Source organism: Asparagus officinalis, chromosome 7 (assembly GCF_001876935.1).
Source record: "Asparagus officinalis chromosome 7, Aspof.V1, whole genome shotgun sequence".
Classification (NCBI taxonomy): domain Eukaryota; kingdom Viridiplantae; phylum Streptophyta; class Magnoliopsida; order Asparagales; family Asparagaceae; genus Asparagus; species Asparagus officinalis.
The window spans coordinates 28,176,595-28,188,450 of NC_033800.1; the positions used below are offsets into that span (position 1 = coordinate 28,176,595).

General features: G+C 35.9%; 1 long non-coding RNA gene across 4 annotated transcripts; it reads right to left on the reverse strand.

The window, feature by feature from the left end:
• Positions 329-6,949, reverse strand: LOC109849016. 4 transcript variants are annotated; one of them, XR_002248966.1, is made up of 8 exons: positions 6,607-6,949; positions 6,264-6,507; positions 5,340-5,400; positions 5,174-5,239; positions 4,804-4,871; positions 4,426-4,677; positions 4,229-4,335; positions 329-744 (listed from the first exon to the last, which is right to left on the reverse strand). It is a non-coding gene; the product is annotated as an uncharacterized LOC109849016 (long non-coding RNA). The 4 variants fall into 4 exon arrangements; XR_002248967.1 differs by lacking the exon at positions 5,340-5,400 and having other exon boundaries at positions 6,264-6,489; positions 6,607-6,948; XR_002248965.1 differs by lacking the exon at positions 5,340-5,400 and having other exon boundaries at positions 6,607-6,948.

The following is an 11,856-nucleotide window of genomic DNA, read 5'->3' on the forward strand; positions in this document are numbered from 1 at the left end:
AGCACAACGTTTTACAAACGAACAACAGCTGAGTTGGAAAATTTTAAATTACTGTACTTTATTTTTTTGTTCAGTTTTTACTATTATATATCTATATTATTCCAGATTTAACCACAGACGCTAACAAATTTATCCACATGCGAGGATTCAATTCATTTAATTATTCATAACAGAAGGTGAAGAAACTAACAACTTAAAAAATAAATATTTATTCCAAGTCCCTAGATCTTAGAAAGAGTGATTGAAATCAAGTTTCGTCTTACATCAAATTCATTCATTATTTTCAATTTTTTTAGTTATACAAGGATTGCTAAATAACTAACACCAATGCATAATACACTTGCATGCTATTTTGTTATCTTCTTTAGTAATACATTACCCCACCCGGACCATATTGAACAGAACACAGAAAAATATTAACAGGAAACTATATGAAAATACTTCGAAAGGGCTGATAAGGAGAGTTACTTCAGCAGTGTTTATTGAGAAAAGGTGAAGACCATTTTCAACACCAAAACGACACTGTAATTAGTAAATAGAGGGGAAAAAATTCTGTGCGGTTGCGGTAACATCTTCAAGATGTAGCATAATTGCAAGAATTGCTGAGCATGTCCATGATATGCTAAGAATTCTGTTGAGAGTCTCGTGTTGATAATTAACTGGCAGTCATCCATTTGCGAGTCTCGTGTTGATAATTAACTGGCAGTCATCCATTTGCATCCACCCATATATCTCGCACGGAGCCTGAATATTAAACACAAATTCAATAAAAATATTAGGAATTTTATGGAGATCAATCTGCGAAATTAAACACTAAAACAAATAACGGGACCAATAAAAATATCCTATACAAGCAAACACCAAGATTTAATGCGGTTCGGCAAATCGTACCTACATCCACGGGGCAATCCAAAGAGAAATATTCCACTATGAATTAAGAATACAATCCATCAAAGTTATACTCAAACTTGATGATTAAATCACAAAAGAAAAATACACTGGTACCTCTAGGACACCAACACTCTAAAACCTGTTTCACCACAAATCTCCAATACTCACGAAAAAATCAAACGTCGTACCATTGACGGCGTCGTCGTTCTAAAGAAAATGGCATTTGAATCACTACTATCGGACAACCGAACAATCCAGAATCTCTCTCTCTCTCTCTCTCTAAATCTACACATCTCTCTTTTTTTCTCTCAGCTTCCTGTACAAAACTGATTCTCTCTTGAAATCTACACATCTCTCTTTTTCTTTTCTCTCAGCTTCCTGTACCGATTACAGGATCACTAGTACAAAACAGGACAACCCAAACGGTTGGAACCATTTGGAAAAACGCACTTCCAAACGGTTACAACTGTTTGCGCGAAAAAAAAGCCCGGTTATAACTGTTTGGACAGAGTAATATTGTCCAAACAGTTACAACCGTTTGGGTAGAAATTGGCCCAAACGATTGGAACCGTTTGGGCACATTTCTGTCCAAACAATTGTAACCGATTGGACTGTGTATTTTAATATTTTTAAATTTTGTCTATTTTATTTATCTGCCTGTTTACATTTAATATACTCATATCACACAATGATTATTCAATATCTCACAATGAAATTAAAAACATATACATACACAAAAATGTCTCAAATGGTGTTGAATATCCAATTCAAATAGATAATATAATATTAAAGACAAAACATATACATACACAATGATTACTCGATATTTGTCTCTAATATCCATTCAAATAACAAGAAAAAGATAATATAGAAATGCGACAGCCATGCTTCTCATATTTCTTGAGATCAAGAGAAATAAAGCCCTATAAACTATTTAGAACTATTTGTCTAAGATCAAATTACAAGCTGACATATGTATGCAAAGTGGAATATCACACTCCTAACCCATATGTTCCTGATGCTACAATTTGTGGCTCATACCGCATGTGTACAAGCTATGATGCTGTGTTGATTGATGCATTATAGCATTGGAGACTGCAAAGCATTTGAATGTGGAAGAAATTCAGAATCCACTCAATAGTCATCAAGAAATTCAGATCACCTCCGCCACAGGGCCGGCCCTAGCATAAGGCAACTAAGACCTCTGCCTTGGGCCCCAAGTTGGATAAGACCCAACCACCCATATATATAATATATATAACTTAGTTACTTAAGCATAAATCTAACCCTATTCTGCAGTCTCCCACACCGCCGCCGCCTCCTCTCTTCAGAAAGTCTCCCACTCCGGTCTTCCGATCCAAGCTCAAAAAATCATCTGATCGGTCCTAGCATAATCAGACTCAAATCTCAATTCTCAAGAAATCATCTGCCCTAAGCTCCTCTTCTTCTTGATCGGCGATCGCATCTAGTCGTCTCCAGTCTCCCACTCCCGTCGGCGGTCTTCCGATCGGCCACCGCAGCTTCCAGCCAACTCCCCCCCCCCCTCAAGCCTCCTCTCTTCGAAAGTTCCACGGGCCGCCGCTAGCCACCTGGCCAGGCCCACTTCCGCTGCTCCGTAGGCGGCAGTCCGCACCTCCTCTCCTCTCCCAGAGTCCTAACTCCTGAGTCCTAGCCCACAGTCCCACTCCATGCTCCGCTAGTCCACTCTCCAGAGTCTAGAGTCTCTAGACTCCAGCCGCCTCCGCAGCTCCGCTGAGTCCGCTTCCACAGTCCCATGGTTCTATCTTTCTAACTAAAACTATTTAATGTATGCAAGTTATCCGTTAAATCTTTATCTCAAACTAGATGGAAAAGTCGGATTGAAAGTGTTAAAGCAATAAAATTTCAAGCTCCAAATATAAGAGATGCTTTTATTCAATTAGCAGAAAATAGTGAAGATCCAAAGATAAAAAATGAAGCTAATAGCTTAGCAACTTATGAGATTGAAAATTTAGAATTCTTATTAGCTATGAATATTTGGTATGATATATTGTTTGTTGTTAATTCAGTTAGTAAAATCTTACAATCTAAATATATGCATATTGATATTGCTATAGATCAATTAAAAGGTCTTATTGTATATTTAGAAAATTATAGACAAAATAGTTTTATGCCTGCTTTGAATTCAACTAAAGAACTTGCTAATGAAATGGACGTACAGCCTATATTTCGTGAAAAACAAAAAATTCATAGAAAAAATAATTTGATGAAAATATTGGTAATGAAACAACATTTAACGCTGAAGAATCTTTTCGTATTGAATATTTCTTATACATAGTTGATAAATTGCTTGGCTCAATTGAAAGTAGGTTTGAACATTTTAAAATGTATGAAAATTTTTTTGGTTTTTTGTTTGATTTGAAAAAATTAAAAGCTTTAGATGATATTGAATTGAAAGCATATTGTCTTAATCTCGAAAATGCACTAAAACATGATGAACATTTAGATATTAATGGACTTGATTTGTTTTCAGAATTGAGAGTGCTAAGGGAAATTTTAAAAATAGAGATTAATAGTCCAATTGAAGTGTTGAACTATATAAAGTGGTTAGATTCTTTTCCAAATACTTGTATTGCTTATCGTGTACTATTGACTATACCCATAACAGTTGCTTCCACTAAAAGAAGTTTTTCAAAATTAAAATTACTAAAATCTTATTTAAGATCGACCATGTTACAAGATAGTTTGAATGGTTTAGCAATATTATCTATCGAAAACTAAAGAATCTTTTCGTATTGAATATTTCTTATAAATAGTTGATAAATCGCTTGCTCAATTAAAAGTAGGTTTGAACAATTTAAAACGTATGAAATTTTTTTTGGTTTTTTGTTTGATTTGAAAAAATTAAAAGCTTTAGATGATATTGAATTGAAAGCATATTGTCTTAATCTCGAAAATGCACTAAAACATGATGAACATTTAGATATTAATGGACTTGATTTGTTTTCAGAATTAAGAGTGCTAAGGGAAATTTTAAAAATAAAGATTAATAGTCCAATTGAAGTGTTGAACTATATAAAGTGGTTAGATTCTTTTCCAAATACTTGTATTGCTTATCGTGTACTATTGACTATACTCATAACAGTTGCTTCCACTAAAAGAAGTTTTTCAAAATTAAAATTACTAAAATCTTATTTAAGATCGACCATGTTACAAGATAGTTTGAATGGTTTAGCAATATTATCTATCGAAAATAATATGTTAGAAAATATTGAATATAAAAATTTAATTAGTAATTTTGCAGCTCAAAAGGTAAGAAGAATGAGATAAAATCTATTATGAGTTGTATCACTTAGACCTCATCTAATATTTCGCCTTGGGCCCCAAAATTCCTAGGTACGGCCCTACTCCGCCATCACGAAAAGCTTCAGAGAAACACACATCACCACCTCGACGCATGTGGTCCTAATCACAAAGAATGTATATGTTAATTAGTACACAATTTGAAAGGAAATAATAAGTGAAAAATCATACTGACACGAGGTTGGGCACTACCTTCAGGTATTGCCATGATGCAGATGAGGGCAGACTAGTCACCTTCACCGTATCGCATAACATATGTCTTAGAATGGAGATGCATAAAAAGAGCAGTGCCTAAAGTTATACATAAATAAAACCAATTCAAAACTGAACCTCGATAGTTTGAATGCCTTGAGACACCACCACGGCCACCTCCATCTCCACCATTGTAACTACGATGACGTTCAAAAGGTGAGGGATGCCCTCTTCCAACATGCCAAGTTCCACCTGGAGCAGCTCACATTAGTGAGATAGTACAACATATTACACAGAACTCTCTCTGTGCCACTATTGTGAACAAAAGAAATAAATGAAAAGGAAGGAAAGTAAAAAAATAAACAAGCAGCAAAATACCCGTAGCTTATGACCATCAAAATTATAGCCGGCATGGCTACGGATCACATCTTCAGCATCACGAGCTTCTTCAAAATGCAAAACGATAACATAAAACATCAACATCGACATCGTTAGGTTAAACTATCAAAACATAAGATGAACCAATAAGAAATATCAGCCCCAAACACATAAACTTCGACTTTCATATACGTTTCATTTCAATTATGAAGTCAATAAAATAGGCTAACATAATTTTACTTTCATTGAATTGTTATAAGGCATGTTTTTATTATAAAAAGTCAAGGCTACAAATGAAAAGGGCCCCACAGAAGACATTCAGTTCATGACATTGATTCATTTTGATAAATAGGATTTCATAAAGTAGTACCTCAACAATAGCATAACCTGTAGGCCTTGGAGGAATCTTCAGTTCAATATCTTTAATAGGTCCATACTAAGGAAATAAACAATATGTTAGGAATGTTACGAATGTATAAACCAGTAATTCATGAGCAAATTGCTAGAGCAAAAAAAATGTTTTGGCAAGTGCTTACTACTCGATTATTCTATTCAGACTTCTCTGAAGTTGGAAAATACTGAGAATTCAATATGAAACTGCAACAGACATAGTAAGATATCAAAATAAACAGCTGATTCCTGGACTTTTTTCCACACATCATTAATATCTTTCTTTTTTTGTTGTTACAGTGATATTTATGTATATAAAAGATACTTGTCAATCTTGGTGACTGGTAAAATCTCCTAAACGGTTGACGCTGTCGACAAAAAAGGGGGCTGATGGTAGTACCAGTATAGTGAGGTTTCATTAATGAAGACATCCCAGGTGTGGCAGCTAAGCGGTAGGAATTTGCCAGGCATGCCACCGCCGCTGCACCATAGAGGCGCTAACAGAAGGCCTATATGGATAATCGCCGCAGGTTGATTTGAGGCTAATTATATGTTGATATAAGTTCTTCATTTTGCATCATGTATACAACAATATATACATAAAAAATGTGTAATCATCTAGACACATGAAAATTCCCAAATTAGCAACCATTTGATTAAAAGCGTCTAGGAATCAACAAAAAAAGGAAAGAAAAAATACAAAAAAAGGAAAGAAAAAAAATCAACATAACCACCACTATCATCTAATTCTGAGGGACCAACAGGTAGCCAGTGTCACTTATATATCCAGCATCATTCCTCAACAAATAAATTCCTACAAAAATGCTTTATCAGGAATTTCCGCCAACTAAAAATGATTAGTGTCTCGTTGAAAACCAATTATGCAAATGAGACAAGTCCTGTCCTGGAGCATTCTACATTTTAAGTAATGATATTAGCAGTCTTAGCTTATTCACTCTCGAAACATGTACATGCTTAATTCATAGCACATTCAGATCCAGGATAACTAAAACTGGCATCCCAAAAAAATCCGCGGCTTAAATCAGGAAAAGGAACTCTTTTTTCAATACCTTAATTCAAGCAAGATCAGGAGGGGGAGGGGACAAGATTATCGATGGTGGGGATGGTGGTGACGATCTCGCCGAGCTTGAGCTTGTAGAGGATGGTGGTCTTGCCGGCACCATCGAGGTCCACCATCAGGATCCTCATCTCCCTCTTTGCAAACAATTTGCTGAACAGCTTCCCGAACGACAACCCCATCTTCTTCTCCTCCTCCTTCTTCCAAATCCCCAAGTTCTGGGGACAATCCAAACCCTGAGATCCGAGAGGAAAAGCGAATCCCCAGCAAAAGATCGAAGATTGAGAGAGAGAGAGAGAGAGAGAGAGAGAGAGAGAGAAGAGCAGTAATCTTACTGATTTCTTCTCCTCCTTTCCTCCGCCTAGATCTTTAGGGAATTTGAGCGTTAAATGTGGGGAGTCATTCAAGGAGGCGAGCTACGCGTCGACGGTGCCAAAGGAGGCTGACGTGGAGGCTGCAGCGAGAGCGGAGGAGATGCAGATGAAGACGATGTGGAGGCGACGGCGGGAGCGGAGGAGGAAGAAGAAGATGGCCGAGGGAATTGAGAGATTGGGGTTTAAAATGAGGGATTTCAGGGGATGGAGACGACGATGATGATGAAGACGAGAGGCGGATTCTTGGTAGATTGAGACGAGGGATTTGAGAGATGGAGACACTACAGGTAGGGTGGTAAACGATCGAATCGAATCGAATACTAATGTGTTCATATTTGTATTTGTTTAAAATTATCGAATTCGAATGCGGACTCTAATATTCATATATCTAGTTTTTCGAATTCGAACTCGAATACTTGATATTTGATAAATATTCATGAATATTCACGTTCATATATCTAGTTTTTCGAATTCGAACTCGAATACTTGATATTTGATAAATATTCATGAATATTCACAAATACTTATCGAATATCAAAGCATATTTATTTTGCTAAAGAGTTTGATTTTCAAATCGTATTAAAATTCATAAATAAAAATTATTTCTTTATAATATATGATGTATATATATTTAAATCAAAATTTTAATTAGAAAACAGATTTAAGATTATTTAAGTCTTAAAATCTATATATAAAACTTAAGTAGAAATGATAAGTGGGTTAAAAATATGACATCATATGTGCAATAATACAAATAATAAGTTGTGATCAAACTTTAAACGAATCGAATATACATCTGGTTAAATTCTATTCGTTAATAAACTCGAATATACATGAACTATCGAATCGAATATGACCGAATAGTTATTCGAACAATTATCGAACCATTTATTAATTATTTGGTTCATTTCCACCCCTAACTACAGGCGGAACCTTACACCCCGACTCCTGCTACAGTGCAAGGGGCTCAGAGTTTTTTTAAATCTCATGCGGACCCCTTGTACTGTAACCGGAGAGAGGGTGTGGCTGAGAGTGTACCCAAAGGTGTGTTTGTAGTGTTTTCTTGAGGGATTGGGGCTAGGGGCGCAGGGATTTTAGAATTTAGGTGAAATTTTTTGGGGGGAAGGGGAATTTTTTGGGGGGAAGCGGGTTTGGTTAAGGAAGAGAACGGAGAAATAAATATGTTTTATTTTAAAAAAGAAAATTAATTAAATCACCCAAACAGTTTAAACAGTTTGGGCCAAATATTCCAAACGGTTGTAACCGTTTGGCGGTTGCGTTTGGGATCTCCTAACAATCCAAACGGTTTTAACCGTTTGGGTTTTGTTATCCCAAACGGTTTCAACCGTTTGGGCTATTTTTACTTGTCCAAACGGTTTTAATAACCGTTTGGGCTATTCTGTTTTGTACCATTGGATGTTGCAAATCACATGCCTCCACTTTACTTTAATAAAGAAAATTATCTCTAGGTCATCCAAACCTATTCTAATTACAATAGGCTCTCTCTCTCTCTCTTGAAATCTACACATCTCTCTTTTTCTTTTCTCTCAGCTTTCTGTACAAAACCGATTACAGGGTGTTGCAAATCACATGCCTCCACTTTACTTTAATAAAGAAAATTATCTCTATGTCCTCCAAACATATTCTGATTACAATAGGCCCTCCAAATCCTTTCTTTACTAGTAATAGATGACAATGGACCTAATGCATGCAGATCTTGATTATTGGGCTGGACCCACTTAACAATCTCCCCCTCCAGCACAACGAGAGGGTGTGCCAATCTGTAACTCCTCACCGGGAGTCCATGTCGGCTAACCGTCGACACAACCTCAGTCTTCTCTCTAGAAACGGTATTTGTTAAGAAATTTATAGGACTCTTATCTGTGTGAATCTTCTGTAGTTTTAGCTCATCTTTTCTCAATAGCTTCTCTAAGCTAATGATATCTCACATCAATGTGTTTTGTCCTAGAGTGGAATGTAGAATTCTTGCTCAAATCAAAAGCACTCTGACTATCAATAAAAACCTGACAATTGTCCTGCGGCAAGCTTAACTCCTACAGAAATCTCCTCAACAAAATCATCTACTTACCGGCTTCTACATGTACAACTACAATATATTCTGCCTCCGTTGTAGATAAAGCAACACATTTCTGTAACCTGGACTGTCAAGATACAGCTTTCCCTGTAAAAGTGAACAAAAAGACTGAGATAGACTTCTTGTGATCGAGATCACCTATCATATACACATTTGCAAAAACTTGTAGTACTGGCTTGGATCCTCCAAGGCTCAAACACAATCCGGAACTGCCTTTCAAATATTAAAAGATTCATTCTACACCTTCCTAATGAGCTTTTCCCAGATTAGAGAAAAAACCCACCCACATCACTAACTACATGAGCTATATCTGACCAAGTACATGTCATGACATATATCAAACATCCTACAGCTGAAGAGTAAGGAATATTCTTCATCTCACTCTTTTCCTCATCTGTAGTCGAGCAAAATTTTTTACTAAGCTTCAAATGACTTGCAAGAGGAGTACTAACTAACTTTACATCTTTTATGTTGAATCTATCTAGCAACCATTCAACATATTTCTCTTGTGATAACCATAACTTCCTGGCTTTCCTATCACGAGCAATATCCATATCAAGAATCGATTGTTTCGAACTGAAGTCGTTCATGTCAAAGGATTTAGATAACTCCTTCTTTAGCCCACCAATCATCTGACTGTCCTAATCAACAATCAGCATATTGTTCACAAAAGCAATAGGATAATAAACTAGAATCTAAAAATCTCTTAAAATATACAAATGAATCAGCAACTATCCTCTAATAGCTATGACTCAAATGAAATAGTCAATTTCTTATACTACTGCTTGGGTGCTTGCTTTAAATCATAGAGGCTATTCTTCAACCTACAAACTATGTGTTCTTTTCCCTTTACTTCAAAACCCTCTGGCTGCTCTACATAGATCTCCTTCTCCAAATTACCATGAAGGAATATACTCTTCACATCAAGCTGCTCAATCTCAAGCTCTAAACTAGCTGCTAACCCTAACATAACTCTAATGGACGTTATCTTCACAACTGGTGAGAAAAATCCCATCAAATTCAATACCCTTTTTCTGATCAAAGTCTTTCACCACTAATCTACCTTTGTATTTCTAAATCACTTTGTAGCCATCCTTCTTCAACTTGAACACCCACTTGTTCTTCAAAGCTTTTCTATCATTTGGCAACTCTACCAACTTATAACTATCATTCTTTTGGAGAGACATCATCTCTTCCTGTATAGCCTGAAACTATATGTCCTTGTATTTATGAGTTTGTACCTCCTGAAAGCTCTCCGGCTCCCTCACTTATGTTAGCAAATAATACTCTGAAAGATGATATCTCGTGGATGGTCTATACTCTCTAGCTGATCTTTTCAGATGTGGCTTTGCGATCTCCTGTTGCTGGCGATGCTCCCCTACCGAGAAGTCTCCTACTTGTGATCCTGGTCACCATCTCCCTGCTCTGGTATTTGACCATCATCATCAACACTATCATCATGCACTTGCTTTGTATATGTAGGATGCAACTGTATTGGAGACCGAACGGGTATTATTTCTAGAATCTCACTAACAACACTCACTCTCTGACTGCTATGTTCTCCTGATATCTGCAATAGTCTGGTCCTCCTAAAAAATAATATCTGGTCGTATGATAATTCATCTCTTCTCTAGATCTTATAGCTTGTAGCTAAACTCATTTTCTCCATAACCAAGAAAAATGTAAGAAACCATCCTATCATCAAGTTTTTGTCTATTCTCCTTTGAAATGTGTGCAAATGCCTTACAACCAAACACATTCGGATGAGAGTAGAAAATATCTTTTCGGATCAAACCCCTTTGAAATCCCAAAGGAATTGATGGAGACCTATTAATTATGTAGCATACAGTGCGAACAACTTTAACCTAGAAGCTCTTAGGTAACTTCGTCATCTTCAACATGCATCTGACTTTCTCCATAATGGTCCTGTTGTATCTATCTGCAACTCAATTGTGTTGTGGTGTGCTGGGCTCTGTCCTTTGATGTTGAATATCATGTTTAGAGTAATAATCTCTAAACTCAATGGAAGTGTACTCTCCTCCATTATTGATGCCCAAATACTTTAACTTCTTTCATGTCTACTTCTCCACCATGGCATGAAACTGCTAGAAGATTGACAGAGCACATGATTCTTTGTCCTCAACAAGAAGACCCACATCTTCTGTAATACATCATCAATAAATGTGACAAAATACTTATTGACACCCAAGGACTCCACCTCGATAAAACCAAAAACATTAGAATAAATCAAATTCAGAATATTATCTTTTCTTTTCGAAGGCTTGCTAAAATAAACTTTATGTTATTTTCCAAACAAACAATAATCTCAAAGGGTGAGTGACAAATGTCTGGCAAAGGTAATGAGAGACAGCTTTGCTAATATATGCAATCCCTTCTCGATCATGTGTCCAAGCCTCCTATGTCACAAACTGAGAGTATCACTGTCTTAAGCCACACTCAAAGAATCATATGAAGCCTTCGCTTGAGTCTTATATAAATCGTAATATATACTTCCTCTAGCCACCACAAGAGAGCCTTTAGTGGTCTTACAATTTTTTCGACCAAATTGAATTGTATATCCTATTTGGTTCAAAGTAAAACCCGAAATCAAGTTGAGCTACAAATTGAGAACATGTTGTATATTCTTCAAAACCAATGTGCATATGGTATATGTTTGTAAGTGTGTGTCACTAAGTCCCACAATCTTCGAGTAGCTAGTGTTGTCCATCTTCACATTGCCAAAAGTCACCTACTTTATATGACGTGAAAATGTCTCGATTGGAGGTAGCATGATATGTAACTCTTGTATCCACTATCCACTCAAAATTCTAACTTGTAACAAGCATACAGTTGTAATGACCGTGAATTTCAAATACTAGTTTAAATAATTTTTCATGGTATTTAATATAAAATTTTATTTCTAAAAGAGTATTTGTATTTTGCCCAATTTTCTAGATTTTTTTCTATGAGTCAAAAATACGAATTTATATTTATTTTAATGGTTTTGCTAATTATAAATTTAATTGTTACGATAAAAACTGTTAAGTTAATGTTTGGTTATTCATTATCATTATTATTATAATTGTTGTTCATTATTATTTTGTTATTCATTATTA